Source organism: Rousettus aegyptiacus, unplaced genomic scaffold (genome assembly GCF_014176215.1).
Source record: "Rousettus aegyptiacus isolate mRouAeg1 unplaced genomic scaffold, mRouAeg1.p scaffold_m13_p_5, whole genome shotgun sequence".
In the NCBI taxonomy this organism is placed as follows: Eukaryota; Metazoa; Chordata; class Mammalia; order Chiroptera; family Pteropodidae; genus Rousettus; species Rousettus aegyptiacus.
Genome location: NW_023416308.1, coordinates 19,336,197 through 19,352,948, shown reverse-complemented (window position 1 = coordinate 19,352,948; position 16,752 = coordinate 19,336,197). Strand labels below are relative to the sequence as shown.

Here is a 16,752-nt window from a genome sequence, read left to right as displayed (position 1 = left end):
AAGACCAAACTTATAAAAGTTGTTAAGCCAAGTGATTTAGTGGCACGAACATGGGCGTGAAGACTCAGACATGGGTTCAACTTTTGAATCCACCATAAGCACGTGCCCATCCAGCAGGGTTAATTGAGAGGCATACACCGAAGCTGTGCGGATTAAGCAGCTGGTACTCCAGGACCAGTCTCTTCGGTCCTTGTACGCCAGGGTCCAGGCTTCTGCTCCCGGGGTTCTTGATGTGCGCGGCACGCGCGCCTCTCCATCCTTCCGCGCTCCGCCGCGGAGTCCAGCCCTGCAAGCGTTGCCATGGCAGCGCCGCGGGGCCGGGATGCTGGAGGCTGAGCTCGCCGCAGGGCTCGCCCCTTTGTGCGGTGGGGGCAGCGGTGCTCTCTCCCCACTCCCTGCCACACCCAGCCTACCGGGCTCTAAGCCTCAAGATGGGGGAGGTGGTAAGATGTGGGGTGGCGAGGGCGCAGGGAGAAGGGGAGAGGGCCAAGGCGAGGCCCAGGGGTGGGGGCGCCTCCGCCCGCCAGCCGCTCCCGCATTAAAATTTCATGGGCGCTGCAGCAGCTACAAAGACGACGCCGGCTGCGCTCGGGGGACCAGAGGGAGGGAGGCTGCGGACGAGTACGGGGAGGAGTTTGCGATGGGAGGTGCTTGCAGGGGCTCCCCCAGTTCTGCGCTGTGAGCCCGGGCACAAAGAGCCCTCTGCACTCCGTGCCGCAGGACCGCGGACCTGAGGTAAGCCACCGCCCCATCCCCACAGCCCTCCCTCCCCAAGCATCCTTGTCCCCGCTCTGGGAACAGCTTAATTCCTCGAGACTGGGGTCGAGGGTATGTCCCAGGGTCCCAGGGTCCTAGGGTCCCAGGCAGGGTTCAGGGGATGGCAAACGCTGTCTGAAGTGCCCCTCATTTGATGGATGAAGAGCCAGCTTTCAGTTGTCATATTTAGCCAAGACTCGGGCTTGGGTGGGGCAGGGGGAAGGGAAAGGGGAGGATGCGCTGGGAGTCCAGCGCCGATAGGGGTCTCGCGGTCATGATCTGAGGGGAAACAAAGACCCTCCCTTCCCCTCGTTACCGGACAGACTTGAGGGGACCCCGGACCTTTTCGGCTCTCCAGGTTAGACATTAACTAGCCAAGCCTTGGACAGAGCCCAGAGGGTCTTAGAACTGGGGGTGGGGGCGGGGAGGCGGAACGGGGTCCGGGAGCTCCCTTCCTTCATACCCAGGCCTCCTCTCCTGTCTCCCCGCACCCCCAGCGCCTGCCTGTGCCCCACTTCTGGTGCTCAAATTCCAGATGTCCAGCGTTCTGTGTGGCCCCAAAGGGGCGGAGAGCGCTGGGAAATCCCTTTGCTGAGAAGAATAATGACACTTATAATGATAATAATAATCAGTTTATGGAGAATTGACTCTGTGCCAACAACATACTCAGCGCTTTTTATCACAACAGTCCCACGAGGTGGTAAGAACCCCATTTTAGAGATGAGGAAATTGAGATCCAGAGAGGGTTAGGTACACGTCCAAGGTCACACAGCCAGTGATTTTAAATCTAGATTTGTCGGACTCTAAAGCCCATGTTACATCCCCAAACGGGGCTTGGGTGACCCCAGAAACCACTAGCTAGCTGCCTTCCCACCTCTCCTCTGCAATACACTCTCTAGAGCTGGGATTGGGTAAGGAAGGGGACCGGATCTCTCCTCTCCCTCAGTGGAGGTCTCTGGGCTAGAGAAATTGTTTTTCAGACTGTGCAGCGGGACGCCCCGGGAGCCAGGATTCCTCACCCTCGTCCCAGGCTCCAGACCAGTGGCTGCCGTGCGCAGGGATTCCTGGCGCGCTTACCACACTGCAGTGCCGCGGCGGGGAAAATGCCCCCACCTGCTGCTGGGGGAAGTGGGGAGAGAAGCAGTAGTGCGGGCAGGGAAGGGGAGAGAAAGGCAAAACAACGTGCTGGAAGCGGCTTTGTTTTGCTCGGTGCCAGCCTCGGACTGAGCGCGGCCCAAAGGCGCAGAGCTTTACTTTCTGAAACACATTCCCATTTAGGAGCTTCTGGGGCCTTCGCGAACGCTTGGCCTGGGGTGGGGGTGGGGTAGGGATGAGTAATTCCACTTGACTGACAGGGAAACCTGAGGACAGTGGTTCTTAGACTTGAGGGGCGGTGCTTCAAATACGCAGACGTCCGGGCCACGTGGCCGGGGGATGAGTCAGCAGGGCTGGGTGGGGCTGGGATGGGGATGTGTACTCATACCGGGCCCCCCCACCCCGCGCTCCTCTTGCAGGTGGTCAGACCGTTGGATGAGAGAACAGTGCCCCGACCTCTTCCCTCACCCGTGGGGCAGGCTGGACAAAACAGTTTTCTCAGAGACACTGTGCCAGCGCCTAGCTTCGGGTGGCACTGAACTCATCATCCCATACCGAGTTTGGTCAATTTCATGTTAAAGGAATTTTATGGGTAACGTCCTCTATGCCCTCAAGGCCGACCTATTTTGTTATTTAATGACTCTCGCCATTGAGAAACATTTTGAAATCTACATTCTTCTTACTGCATTTTTTTTTACCTTTCTGTCCACTCGTTAATGGAGGAGAGAGCTAAAATCTTCACACAACTCCTTACCACGCATGAGCTTCCCTATGCCTGCTTTAAAAATGAGAATTTTATAATTTTTGGTGATTTTTAAAATGAATTTAAGACGTTTAATAAAATGCATGATAATGGTAGAAGATTTGGGGGAGGGGAAAGAAGCTCCATAGTTTCATCAACGAAGAATAACTACCATATTTACCATTTTTATGTATTTTTTTTCTGGTACGTGAAAATACTAGTGAAAATACTAATTGAGATTGTGCCATACATAAACTGCTTTTGAATGGCCACATCGGATGTGTTTCTCCATGTTTTTATGCCCTTTGAAGAAATCAGTGCAAGAGGATTAGTGTTTCATGGAGTAGACAAACATGCTTTACTCAGTTCGCTAGAGTTGGAGTCGCCAGTTTCCATTTCATTATTATTTTTTTCACGTCTTCATTTTTAAGGTTCTTTCTCTGGACCTGATCCATGCTTCCGCCCAGGGTAGTATCACGCTCTTTGAATTTATCGCTCCCTGGGGCAGTGCAGTGTGGTGGAAAGAGAAGGGACTCGGAGTTACACTATCTGTGTACGAATCCTTCCCCCAACTACTTTTCTTTGTGTCAACTTCAGTAAGGAGGTAACTTCCTTTCTCTGAGCCTCGGTCTCCTTATCTATAAAATGGGGATCATAGTCTCTGCTTTACAAGGATATTGTGAGGCTATAAACCATGTATGCAAAATGCCTGGCACCCAGTAGGTGCTTAATAAAGACATTGCTGCTACAGCGCATCCACTGTGTACAGGCCGGGTTCACTTATGTGGTCCTCGAATCTTGTATAGATACTTAGTTATTTGCTGTAATTTGTGTTGGGCTGTTGGTTCCTCTCCTGGGTGATCCTTGGGCTGTTTGAGCAGGGTGTTTCTGGAGCACTGGGTCCATTGTGATGGTTCAATGGGCTGGTGAATAACTTATAGGCGAGTCCTTTGTCCCCAGGAGGTCCTTCCTCCTGTCTCTGCAGTCCTGCTCATCTGTCAGCTGGAGCTTTGGAACAATAGCCAGAGATACTCAGGGGCCGAGGCAAAGGCTCGCTGAGGGTGACAGCTGTCTGCAGGCTGATCGGATCAGATGAGGCAGGTGTCCTCTTTTGCCTTGTGGTGCCAGGTGGGCCGCTCTGGAAGCTGCTGAATGAGTCACGGAAGAGAGAGAGGAGCTGAACTATTGTGTGCTCAGGGGTGTGGAGTAGATCCTTCGTGGTAACCAACTCCAGCTACCACTCGGTAACCATTTCTCAAGGTTGTTGCTGGGTGCTGCCTCATGGAGACCCCACGATAAGGCCGGGAGTAGGGCATTACAGGTGAGAAACTGAGGCTCAGAGAGGTGGAATGACTAGCTCAGGGTCACACAGCAAGTTAGTTGCAGAGTCAGGATTCGAACTTGGATCTAGTATAACTCTGAAACATGTGTTGGTAGCTACTACATTTCTCTCCTGAAAGCAAACTTAATCAGTTGCCTCAAAACCATGGAAGCAACTGGAATAAACCCATCTGAGATAGTTTAGCAATCACAGTCCGATTTCTTCACAGTAATAGTTCTGCTGATGACCACAGTGTTTGCCATTCACACATACCTTCCTCAGGTCTTTTCTCCTTTAATCCTCACCCTGGTATTTGAACATAGTCTTCTGTGCTTTTGTGGTCCAACAGGCCTGTTTAGAATTCAATTGCACCATTTTCTATCTAGGTGATCTTGAAGCAAGTCACTTTACCCTTATCTGTAAAATGGGGGACAGTAAAACCCAACTCTTGTTTCCTCAGGTAGGGAAAGGTGCCCCTAATAGTATCTGTCCTCAGGAAATGTTAGTTTACCTTTCTTTCCCTTCTTCTTATTTTTTTCCCCTCCCCCTGCAACTCAGACTTTCCCTCCTTTGAGGGAGATTTGAATTCTGAAGCTCCTCTTTTGTGTATATTGTTTGGATTTGTCCAGAAACAGTGCGTTCTGGTCCTCTGCAGAAGCCTCTGTTTCCCTCAGCATGTCTCCTGCACGGCGCCCTGCACATCTTGTTATTCCCAGGAGCTTCCTTTATTTCTCAGCACTCACTCATCCGAAGCAATTTAGGTCAATGTCTCCCGTATGTCTCTGCTCTCCGGGCAGCTGTTTTATTCCAGAGTCAGGGAAAAAAAAAAAAAAAAACAACCCAAAACCCAGAGGGATCTTAAAATGCAACCGAAAGCATGTTTCACTGGCAGCTGTTGCCAGGAACAGCGCACAGAGTTTAGTGGGGGAAATGAATAGCCCATGGATAGTTTAATGAGCTGTGTGGACTGGGGTGGTAATTAATAATAATGTAAGAAATAACAGAATGCAAGCAAATAGATAATATTTATCCTCTTATTAATTCTCACAACAGCCTTGGGAGGTGGACACTGTAATTGTCCCCATTTCGTGGATAAGCCGGGTCCAGAGGGGTGATGCACTTGCTTAGGGTGGCAGAATAAGATGGAATCCCCTGTCTTTTCCAGTGTATTGGGATGTTTGTTTGGCACCAGCTCCACCCAGATACCTCCTGACTTCCTGTTTTGTTTCTGATCTGAATCTAAGGAGACTAGTTTTGGCGCATGCTGTGATTTCAGACCAGCATCCTGGCATCTATTCTCCACTGTGTTCATGATACATATTTACTCCTCTACCCCTCTCTCTTTCTCTCTTGATGACAGCTGGAGGCATCTCCCTGTCCACCCATGTGGTTCCAGACACATTCACATGGCTGTCACGACCCTAACAGCATCACAGAAGTAATCAAGGTAAACCTTCCTCTCCTTCTGTGCACCCTCGGGGTGGTAGAGACCAGCATCATGCTGTGTACTCAGGTCCATCATAAAATCCATTTGGACTGAGACTTCCTGAATGTCAGAGGTGGGAGAGACCTTTAGGATCCAGTCCCTCAATCAAAGCTTCCTTGATGGGGCATCTGTCCTTGGCTTGAAGAGGGGAGGGAGTGGCTCATGTAGGCTAGTGGGAGCTGAGATGCTGGGGCTGTGGGACCTACCACCAGGTCTCTGTATGGCCTTTCACTTGGCCCTTCCTGGTTCTTGTCCTCTAAATGAGTTTTGGAAAAATTATTGAGGCGTAATTTATATACAATAAAATGCACCCATTTAAAGCATTCATTTCAACATATTTTGATGTATACACCTGTGTAACCACCACTACATTCAAGATATAAAACGTTTTATCACCCTAAAATGTTCCTCTGTCCATCCTCGCCCCGCCAAGTTGCAGGAAACCATTGATCTGTTTTCTATACCTATGGATAAGCTTGCTTTTTTCTAAAGTTCCATTAACATGGAATCTTTTGTATTTGGCTTCTTTTGCTCAGCATAATGATTTTGAGGTTCATACTTGTTTTTGCATGTATCAGAAGTTATATCCTTTTTTTTTTTTTTTGGTCTAACTTCATGGGAACATCATTTAAATATCATATATCTCACCCATTTCAGGAGCACAATTCAATGATTTTTAGTAAATCTACCAAATTGTGCAGCCATCACCATAAATCAGGTTTAGAACATTTCCATTGCCCCAATAAGACCCCTCACACCCATGTACTGTTGTTAATCTCCATCCCACTCCCAAACTCAAGCAACCACTAATCTACTTCCGTCACTAATGATTTACCTTTTCTGGACATTTCATATAAGTGGACTTATCTAGCATGTGGTCTTTTGTGCCTGGCTTCTTTCACTCTGAATAATATTTTTGAGATTCGTCTCTGTTGTAGTGTGTATCAATAGTTTGTCCCTTTTTATTGCTGAGCAGATTTCATTATATCTGTATTCTACACTTGGTTTATCCAATCACCAAGATGGGGATTCGGATCTGATCTGTGCTTCCTAACTGGGTATATACACTCCTCGCCCTGGGAGACATATATGCTGTAGGATAAATATGGCCTGTATTTCTGGGACATCAGTGTTCCTCAAAAATTTACTTGAAGTTTAAATCATTAACTGGTGAAAATAATTTCTGGAACACTTACTGTGTGCCAGGCACTGGCTAAGCTTTGAGAATAATTAACTTTGAGTCTTATGTTGGGTACATGGGCTTGGGGCCATAGTTTCACCCATATTTGTCTGACCTCAAAGCCCATGCCTAGACAGCTGTTAGCTTGACCCAGGAACTAAAATTTTCCTTGAAACCTCCATTGCTTTATTAACATCAGGGATTCCAGGTCTGCAGGGCCAAGGGGAAGGATCTTTGTGGTCAAACAATGTTCCTCTGAGCAACCCAGGGTCTCTTTACAGAGTGCAGCAAGCTCCTGGGGTAGAGGACAACGAAGGGAATTTCCAAGTGCTTCTGGATGTTCAAGATCACACTGGGAAGCAGCCTTGCAGATAAGTATTCAAACTTACCAGCCCACAGCCTACCAGCCTGTCCTCTCCCGATCTGTGCAGGATAATGTAGTATTCCAGAACTCCTAGGTGGGAGGGGAAATTGGTGATGCAGCTTATTCACTTTTCTACCTCCATGGCACAAAGAGCGAGCTTGTCCACACTTTATGGGGCCCCGGAGGGTAATTTTCACACCCCACTTTTGGTAACAAGACTAGTATTTTATAAACTCCATCATCAGGAACTTCTGAGGAGCTGAGTTTAATTATTGAATCTTGAGTCCTTGTAGAGCTGGTATAAGTAGGAGGCTGGGGACACCTAGAGATTTGGGCTGGCCCTTCTTGTCTCAGATCTGGCACCTTTGTCATCATATTTATAAAACTTGGCCAGGGCTCCTTTACCTAGCAGTCGAGTGGGGCCCTGAGCACTGTGCCTGTATGGAACATTCTTCTCAGTGCAAGGATCTGAGTACATCTCCAGCCCTGGACCCAAGCCCCAAGTCCCAGGTGCTGACAGCAAGCTCTGAAAATATGCTGAGAGGACCCCTGACTCTCTTGGCCGAGGTCTGCCAGTCGATAGAGGTAGCTTAGCTGTCACTGAAAGCAAAACCTGAGAGATGGTTCGGGTCAGGATTAGTGGGCATTTGAGTGGGGGCAGAAGAATAACTGGCTGAGCACAAAGGCCCCTGTTTCCCACCCACTGCCCCAAATTATGGGTTACTACTGTGCACCTGGGGTGAGTGACAGGGCTGGAAGTGTCCCACGGCCCAGAGGAAGAATAAAATTTCCAGGGCTACAAAGCACAGCAGAGCTGGGATCAAGACTCTTGATTCCTGACTCTGCTCAGTTTCTCTTTTCTGCTATTGCTGGTACCAGGGAGGTGGGTGAAGGACATTCTGGGGTGGGAGGAAGGGAGGTGGAGGGAGGTGTGCCTGGGCCCAGCCTCCCTGGCTCCCAGGCCTTCTTGTTAGCAGAGAGTTCCTGTTAGATCCGGGCCTGGGGAGGGGGCCTGGGTGCCGTTTTCTCCTGCAGTGTGGTTGGCTCTTTTGTCTTCCAGGATGGGCCTGTGGGGTCTATATGGGGGAAGGAGCCAGGGGCTGGGCCCAGGCTGCCAACATGTTGGCTGGGTGTTGCCAGGTAAGCCTGGGTAGGTGTCAGGGAGGGAGGTTCCATTGAGCTTCGTTTCCTGGGGCAAGATTGTTTCCCCACCTATGGTACTTGGCCGACATTTTTGCTCATGAAAAGAAGGCCTGGGAGCCAGGTGGCTGCAAGGCTTGTTCTGCATGGTCTTGGTGGGGGTGGGTTGACGGCAGAGATTTCAGCATGTTCCTTCATTCAGCCCAAACATGGACAAGCCCCTCTTCCCAGCCTAAGGATCCAGAGCTGAACGCCAGAGATGTGGTTCTGCCCTCTCAAGATCTTCATGTAAGAAGGTGCTTTATCACCATTTCAGCAAGGGAGTGAGCTCCCTGTCCTGGGAGGTATGCATGTGGGTATGTGTGTATTGGGGGAGGATGGGACAGAGAGGAATGTAAAGGGAATCCAAGCCTCCCAAGGACCGTGGAGGTGCTTTCCGCCCACCTGAACCCTTGCCTGTACTCTGGCTGTGATGCTCGTGGGACTGGACCTGGGCTCCTGTTGTTTCTTTTTCATCCTCTGAGCTAGCCCTGCCGAAGAGGGGCATTCATGGCTTCTATCGCTTCCTCTCTCTTCTTCAGCTTCTGCTAAAAGTTAATAGTGTCCAGATCCTTCACTCCCACCCAGTCTAGGCATTGGGAGTACAAGAAGAAGACTGGGTGTCTCCCAAGGTGTCCTTGCCCACTTGTGGGGTTAGGTTGTGGGGTTGTAGAGGGCTGGGGATGGAGACGGTGTCCTTATCCTAACTCACTGTGCTTCCCTCAGGTGGCTCTGCCCTGCTGCATCTCAAGGACTCCTGGCCTGGCCCCATCTTCAGAAACCAGGTGACACTGGCCACAGTGACACAGGGAGCAGCCTTCGGTGGTTTTCTGGAAACCTGGACAACTTCCCCAAGACCTTATTCTCCCCAACTCCTGGGATGGAGCCTGGCGCGGATGGAGCCCTCCTGGTCAGTGCTCAGCTGAGGACAGGACGTGGCTCCGGAGGCCAGCTTGAGGGCAGTGAGGGCGGCTGGCAGCCCAACGTCCCTTCTGCATCCTCCTGGACCTCGTCTGCTGGGCCTTACTGTTTGAGCCCGGAGGCCACTTCCTGACCTTTTGCAGACTTGGTTTCTCCTCACATCCATGCTGGTGATCAGGCAGAGCTTGGCCTGGGTGGAGGCCCCACTGACCACATCCTCCCCAAGTCCAGGTCCCAAAAGACCCTACAGGACAGGATGGGAACTGGGAGGAGCTGCTGGTGGGAGGGAGGGTAGACGTAGCTCAGCAGGCGCTGTGGGCTGGAGTCTGTCTTGCACCATTGCAAGTGATTCTCATTTTGGGGGTGCTTCCCAGATGGGGCTTTTTTGTGCTTCTCCTCTTCCTGGTGGTCACCAGGAGAAGGTGGTCAGCATCTGGGAGGAGCCCTGGCCATCCCCCATGTCGCTCTCTGGGAGCGCCAGCTGGAATGGCTGTGCTATCCTGAAAGCTGAAAGGAGAGGTTTTCAGAGAGAGAGGAGAAGACCCAGGCTGGAGGTTTCGCCAGGAGACAGACACAGGGCCTTGTTCCCACCATCCGAAGGGAACAAGCTGGAACCAACCAGCCTTGCAGCAAGTCTTGAGTGGAAACCCAGCCCCATTTCTGACCCCTACTCCTTTTTGCACCCGATCCTCAGTTCTGTCCTTGCGGGGCAAAGGCAGGAAGGGCTGGCCCCATGCACGTGCAGCTTCCTCCATCACACAGGTTCACTAACGCACCCATTACCCACTCGTTCCAGCCCCTTCCAGAGGGCCTGGTCCCAGTGCTTGCACAGAGCAACCATGGCTGTCCGTAGACAAGTTTGAAAGCTGGACGTCCTTTTCCTAGGGTGGGGAGGGGGTTCTATATTAGTTAGCTCAAGCTGCCATCACAGAATACCACAGACTGGGCAGCTCAAACAGAAGAAATGTATTTTCTCACTGTTCTGGTGGCTGGAAGTCCAAGATCGAGGTACCAGGGCTGTTTTTTCCTGAAGTCTCTCTCCTCGGCTTGCTAAATCTTCATTTGGCCTTTTTTTCTCTGCACCCACATGGGAGTGGTGTGGTCTGGGGGTGGGGAGAGAGACTATCTTTTTCATTTTTCATAAGGACACCACTCTTATCAGATTAGGTCCCCACCATTATGACTTCATTTAACCTTAATTACCTCCCTAAAGGTCCTGTCTCCAAATACAGTCACACTGAGGGTTATAGCTTCAACCTATGAATTTGAGGAGGAACATAATTCAGTCCAGAGCAGGTGGTCACCATAAACATAGAAAGCTGGAGCCGTCTCCTCTTCACAATCCCCGCCCTCAAAGGGAGGAGAGGAGCAGCAGTGTGGGAAATAGTAACTGAGTGTGAGGGGTACAGTGCTAGGACAGCCGTGGGTGCCTTGGGGACACACAGAACTAGCTGGACTTAGGGTAGCCAGAAGGAGCCCCCAGGAGAAGGGTGTCCTGGGAGAGCCTAGGCTTTGGGTTGAGGGTACATACTCTGCTGTACAACCTTGGGCAGGTTACCTCACCTCTGTGAGTCTAAATGCTGCTCTGAAACAGGCCATCTGCTCCCCTGGGGGGCGCAGGGAGATTCAGCAAAATCATGTGCTTGTCCAGTGCCTGCCTCTTAATAGGTACTCACTAAACACTCCCATCCACCTGGGAGTTTAGATTTAGGGCTTATCTATTTTGAGTGCTCTGGACTGTAAACTCAGCACTTGCAGATCCAGAGGCATTTCTGACTAGTCCTTCCCCTCCTGTTTTCTTAAGACCCCTTTCTAAGCAGCTTGGGGAAGTGGCTGCATTTCATGGCCTCTGCAGCAGCTCCAAATGCTTCCAAGGGTATTTAAATTCTACTCCTCTCAGCAGAATGGAGCGTCTACTTTGGGCCCTTACCTGTGTTGGCCGCTTGGTGGAGATACAGGTGAAGATCTAGTTGTAGTTCCAACCTTCAGGATTTCACAGCCATGCCAGCAAGAGAAAACCAGCTGCCCACAGAGAACTGGAGAACGGGGCAGGAACCAGTCTACTGAGGCAGAGGTTCTGAGAGCTTGGAGGGTGAGAGTAAGATTTCAGAGTGGGCTGCAGTAGCCTGGACAGGTTTCTCATCAAGGCCGATCCAATCAGGGTCTTGAAGGATGAGAAAGATGTGGCTTAGCTGAGAGCTTCCAGAAGGACATTAGAACAGAGATTCCCAAAGTGAGTTCTAGATATCATTGCTCTTTTAAAAAAAGTGAGTTCAAATTTGGTAGGTTTCTGTAGTGCAGGACTTATCAGAGCCTTTAAAATGCTGGTAGGAATTGTGAATACTCAAAGACAGACAGAGGATGAAGTCTTCTTCCAAAACTTCACTGGACAGAACCTTTTTTTTTTTTTTTTTTTTTGACAGAGCATCATATAGAACTGTGGGAGATGCTAGGCTGGGTTTCTGTGGGAAAACTATCTCAATGATAGGAGATGCTAGAAGGGCACACACAGGTGCTTTTGTAGCATCTGCTGGAAAGGCAGACCAGGAGGGGCAGGGGACTCTGACCTTGGTTCCAGGAGTCAGGCAAGCTCTATGCTGTGTTGGTATGAGGAGGAGACAGGCTAGTGGTTGGAGCAGCCAGAGGCCTGGCTGTTGGTGGTCTGAGATATGTCCATTGGACACGGTGGCTCTGGGGCATCAGACCTTTTGTGGGAAGATGCTCGTTGGAAGATGCTTGTGATGCACATGTGCGTGTGTGTGTGTGTGCGTGAGTGTGACCAGATCCAGCCTTCTGGGAAATGGGCTGACCAGAACCAGGCAGGGGGTTTCTAGCCAGGACGAGCAGGGTCTATTTTCAGGGAAACCAAAGTGTTTGGCACGAGGGTCTCTGAGGCCCACAGTCAAGAAATTGGGAAGCAAAATGCTTCTGGGCAGGCCTGATTCTGGTGGGGCCGAGGGGCCGGGAGGCAGACCGCCCTGCCCTGGTCAGGCCCGGCTCCCTGGCTGGTGGGGACAGGAGGCCTCTGGAGCTGCGGCTCAGGGGCCAGGGCAGTGTTGCATGGTGTGATTAACCTACTAACCCAGGGCTCGGCCAGGACGCTGCAGCGTGTGACGAGGTGCCTGGCCTTCTGCCAACTGACTAACCCACTAACCAGGCCCGAGCATGCCCTACTAACTCCCTGCAGCCAGACCCTACTAACCTTGCAGCTCAAGGGCCTTTCAAGGGGCTGGGACGTGGGGGCAGAGGAGCTCCAGAAGGCCCTGCCCACAGCCTGGGATCTCTGTGCAGACCCACATTCCAGAGCAGGGCATGTAAATAGGACTCACCAGTTCTGCCACTTCCTGCTGGGTGACTTTGAACAAGTCACTTTGCCTCTCTGAAACCATTTCCTCCGCAGTAGTATGGGAGTACTGATCATTACCTCCCAGGATGCAGTGAAGAGTCCTGTTAAATGTTAAGGTTTTGACAAGTGGCAGATACTTAAAATAAAATAAAATAAAATAAAATAAAATAAAATAAAATAAAATAAAATAAAATAAAATAAAATAAAAAGGGTGAAGGTGGGAGCGGGAGGCCCAGAACACCAGGTTGATCACGTTCCCTGCCTAGACCCTGGTCCCTCTGGGTGTTCTGCACAAAGACCCTTCTGCCTGGGGCCAGACACTTGCTTCGAATCCCTAACTTTCTCTTCCCCACATTCTTCCTCCTCCTCAGCTTTCTTTTCCATAGGCAACTCTTTTGTTCGATTACTAATCCGTCTAACCTGGGGGTGCCTCAAGTGCACCTCGACCGCCCCTTAACAAACTAATGGACCTGTGTGTGTTCTTCCTTTTATCCTAGTGACTCCTGTGTGTGTCTGCTGAGGTGCCCCTGTCTGCTGGTGCTGTGCTCTGACTTACTAACCCAGCCCCTACTAACCCTGTTTTCTCTTCTTACTAACCCCAGCCCTGCCGAGCTCTGGGCCCCCCTGGGGGCTGGTCCTCCCTCCTTTTGGCAAGCAGATGTCCTGGGACTGGCCTTGCAGACAGATGCTCCACTTGGCTGCCCCAATTGGCTGTGAGTTCAGAGTCCACTGGGTCAGGTTTGAGACAGGGGACAGCCCTACTGAATGAACCAGAGGCCCTGAGGAAGAGGTGGTCACGTGGCTATGGGAGGCTGGCCTCTGAGCACGAGGGTCTCTTTTCTGTGCATAAGTCTGGTTGCCACTGGGAGTAGGTGGGACCAGGGAACGCTCAGGTGTGCGTGTGGAGGCCTGTGGGTCTAGAGTGTGGAGCACTGGGCTTTTCCCAGCCAAAGGATCAGAGAGAAGGGAAGTGAGGGTACAACTTTCCCCATGGGAAGGTGGCCGGCTGGGTCACAGGAAGTTGAGGCGGGGGCGTGTCCTGCACCGGAAGTCAGCCAAGGAATGTATCCCACACTGGAAGCCAGTAAGCGGAAACTTCCCTGCATCGGATGCTCTTGCCACACTGGAAATCACTGATTGGAGCATGTAATACAGAAAGTCAGTTAGAGAAGGCATTTTCCATATTGGGAGGATGGGAAGGAGGGAATTTCTTGCACCGGAAGGAAGAGAGAGGGGGAATTTCTGGCCTTATCACAAAGCAGTGAGAAGGAAGCCGAGATCAGTGAGAGGGGTCTTTCCTACAACGGAAGTTGGCTAGAAGGACCCTTCGCATACCTGAGGTTGAGAGATCCGGATTTCCCACACCGGAAGTAGATGCGGGCCATTTTTCCTGCAAGAAGTCATTGAGAAGGACTGTTCACACCGGAAAACTTGAGAAGGCTGGGAAAAAAGTAGACCTACCCTGAGTTTGGGGTTTGTAGGAGGAGAAAGCGGGGAAACGATAAACGAGCCCCAGGGTCCCATGGTGCCCTGCAGCCCCTCAGGCCAGCCAGGAACGCATCTCTGGCTCCCTATCCTGTTCCTATCCGCACCCTGGCTCCAGCCTGCCTCCCCCAGAGCCCGCCAGCCGCTAAGCCAGGGCCACACCTGGGGGTGATTTCATGCCTCACCTCCAGTAGGCTCCTTGGTCTCTTTGGGCTAATTTCTGGCTCTCTTGCACTAACTCTTGCTGTCACCCAGCTAATCCCTGCCTTGCCCTGGCTGCCCCCAAGGGCTGACCACTAACAGCCAACCCTGCCCATCTGCGGGGCTCCAGGCTTTTGGCCTGGCTCTGACCGCCTCTTAATTAACCTCTCCTTTACCTCAACTAACTTCTGCCCTCCTGGTCTGTTCCTTTCAGCAGAAACTAACGGCTTGTGAATTTCCTTCTGACTAACAACAGGTCTAACACTCTTTATTACTATTAACAGCTTGGATGTCGGCATGGCTGAGATGGGGCTAACACAGGTTTGACATTTGACTAACACAGGGAGAGATATAGCTAGTAGCATTGGACTTGGTGACTGCTCTGGATCAGAGCCATCTGAAGTCAGTAAAGATTGTGGTACTCTAAAGGAGGTGCAGGGCTGGAGTGTGGCTCAGGCTTGATGGAGGAGTGGTGTCTGTTGGGATGGGATCAGAAACATAGCCTTCCAAAGTACTGGCCACTGGATGTATCCTATTAAACTCTCACAATCTGCATTTGGGTTTTGGTTCTTTTAAACAATAGCCTTTTAACTGCAATAGTCCATATGAGTACATGCAGCTCTTATAGCCCTCAAAATGCCTCTCTGGTGTGTACAGACAGACATTATGTATGGAATCGTCATTGATCACCAGGCCAGGGCTTAGAATCCTTGATTTTGGGACTTAAGAGTTTTGGAAACCCCAGGGCATAAAGCTTTAGATTGGAATATTCAGAAGGTTTATAAATCCACCACCCATTTACACCTTAGTGTAAATTAGCTCAGCTTCCTTTTTTAATTTCTATGCAATTTAGTTGCACTTAGATGATGAGAGTTTGCATGAAAAGAGGTTCAGAAGAACTGAGAGAGTCCTTTGGGGACAGAGACAGGGAGCCTAGGAAGCCAGGGGTTCCTGGGTAAGGGTAAGAGGTGGTACCAGGTTGATGGGGGACATGGGAAGAGAGACTAGTTTTTGTTGGCTCGGTTTGGTAGTCATGGTCTGTGGGAGAGGGCAGCTCATGCAAGGCCCAAAGGGTTGGGTCAACTCTGCAGGCAATTTGCTTGGGTCATTGGGTCTGGGATCGAGAGCCTCTCTGACCGACATGAGCTCAGCTAACCTAGTGGAGCTCTGGCAGTGAGTCCTGAGTGTGTGATCCAGAGGCTTGAATTGCAAAGGGAACAAGAAGAGAATGCACCAGGAAGAGCTTGGAGAAGGTGCATTGGCAGCTGGCAGCAATGGGGATGGAATAGAGTCTAGACTGGGGAAGCATGTGCCTGCTGCCCTCTAGTGGTCTCCTTGCTCCATTTCACTCAAAGCAGGAAGCTTGGAAAGATTTCCCATTCCGGGGAGCTCCTCTGTAGCCAAACAAAAATTTGATGCTGCTGAGTACCTACTGTGTGCCAAGGACTGCTCTGGGTGTTAGGATCCACACACGAGCTCTTCCATTAAGGTGCTTATATTGCTCAGTGGGGGAGATGGAGAAATCAATGGGTAATGCAGTGAGATGGGTGACGTGATAGGGATGGTCGAGAATGTGGAAACACCTGGGAGACAGACAAGGATGATACACACCTGTTCTTTGTTAGATGTAGTGCCAGGCATTGGGCTGAGTGGTGATTAATAACATCCAGCCTTTAGAGCCTTAATGCTAATTTGTTGGGTGGGTGTGGAGTAGAGTAGGGTGTGGGCAGTCAGGGTAGCATTTCTGAAGAGGAAGATATCTCAACCGAGCCCTGCCTGGGTAGAGAGTATAAGGATGCGTTCCAGACAGCGGGGATGAGTTCCAAGCATCAGGAATGGTGGACACAAAGTTCTGAGGATCAGAGAGGATGGAAGAGGTTCTGGAAGGCTCATGGGGAATGTAGCAGGAGACAGACAGGAAATGGACATGCAGGTTGTGTTGTCAGAGAGTTTGAGCTTTGTCCGAAGGGCAACGAGGAGCCATGGATATGATCTGAGGAGAAGAAATGTTGGATTTGAGTTTCAGGCTGACAATTTGGCTGTTTCAGCCCAGGTGGAATTCTAAGGTGCTTGTAATGAGTTCTGGTCAACTTTTAGATAACTGATTAGAAGTTCTTGAACCTAGTAGGATTTTTAGGTCTGTCCGGAGATAAACAGGATCTATAAACACTTGCCCCAGTTGGAGGCAGTGCTGCAATTCTTAGAAAGCAAAGAAGGCCATGCTCATGCCAGGCAGGTGCTTGGCTGAGGTGACAATGACGTCTTGGAAGAGGAGCAGTCTCTAAAGCATGTCATCCCAGGCCCCTGGTAGTACACGGCTCCCAGAGAGGATCTGAGGGGATGTGGTCACGGGCTGCAAATCTGAGAGAATCTCGCTGGAGAGGGCGCCCAATTGTCCTGGGTGGCTGCAAAGGAGACCTGCAAGTGTGTAGGGGTAAGCTTCCAAGAAGCTGATCCTGGTCCAAGGGAGAGAAAAAAATGTGTCTTGGTGGGTAATGAAATTTCTGTCCCTGGAGACAGAAGGCTTGGGACTAGGCCACTTTTGAGATGGATGATGGTGGCGAGATTCTTGAATTATGTGTGTCTGTGCATGTGTGTGTATGTCCTTGACTTAATACCAGAGGAAGTTGAGCCCAAGTAGGCACAGTGTTTACCACCTGACTTAGGCCTGCTGAC

At 50.7% G+C, this 16,752-nt stretch overlaps 1 long non-coding RNA gene across 2 annotated transcripts; it reads left to right on the top strand.

The window, feature by feature from the left end:
- Positions 1 to 334: 334 nt before the first annotated feature.
- Positions 335 to 14,631, top strand: LOC118602909. Of its 2 annotated transcripts, XR_004950977.1 has the most exons (6): positions 335 to 443; positions 562 to 735; positions 5,275 to 5,361; positions 6,862 to 8,084; positions 8,287 to 8,428; positions 8,850 to 14,631. It is a non-coding gene; the product is annotated as an uncharacterized LOC118602909 (long non-coding RNA). The 2 variants fall into 2 exon arrangements; XR_004950976.1 differs by lacking the exon at positions 335 to 443 and having other exon boundaries at positions 515 to 735.
- The last annotated feature ends 2,121 nt before the right edge of the window (positions 14,632 to 16,752 follow it).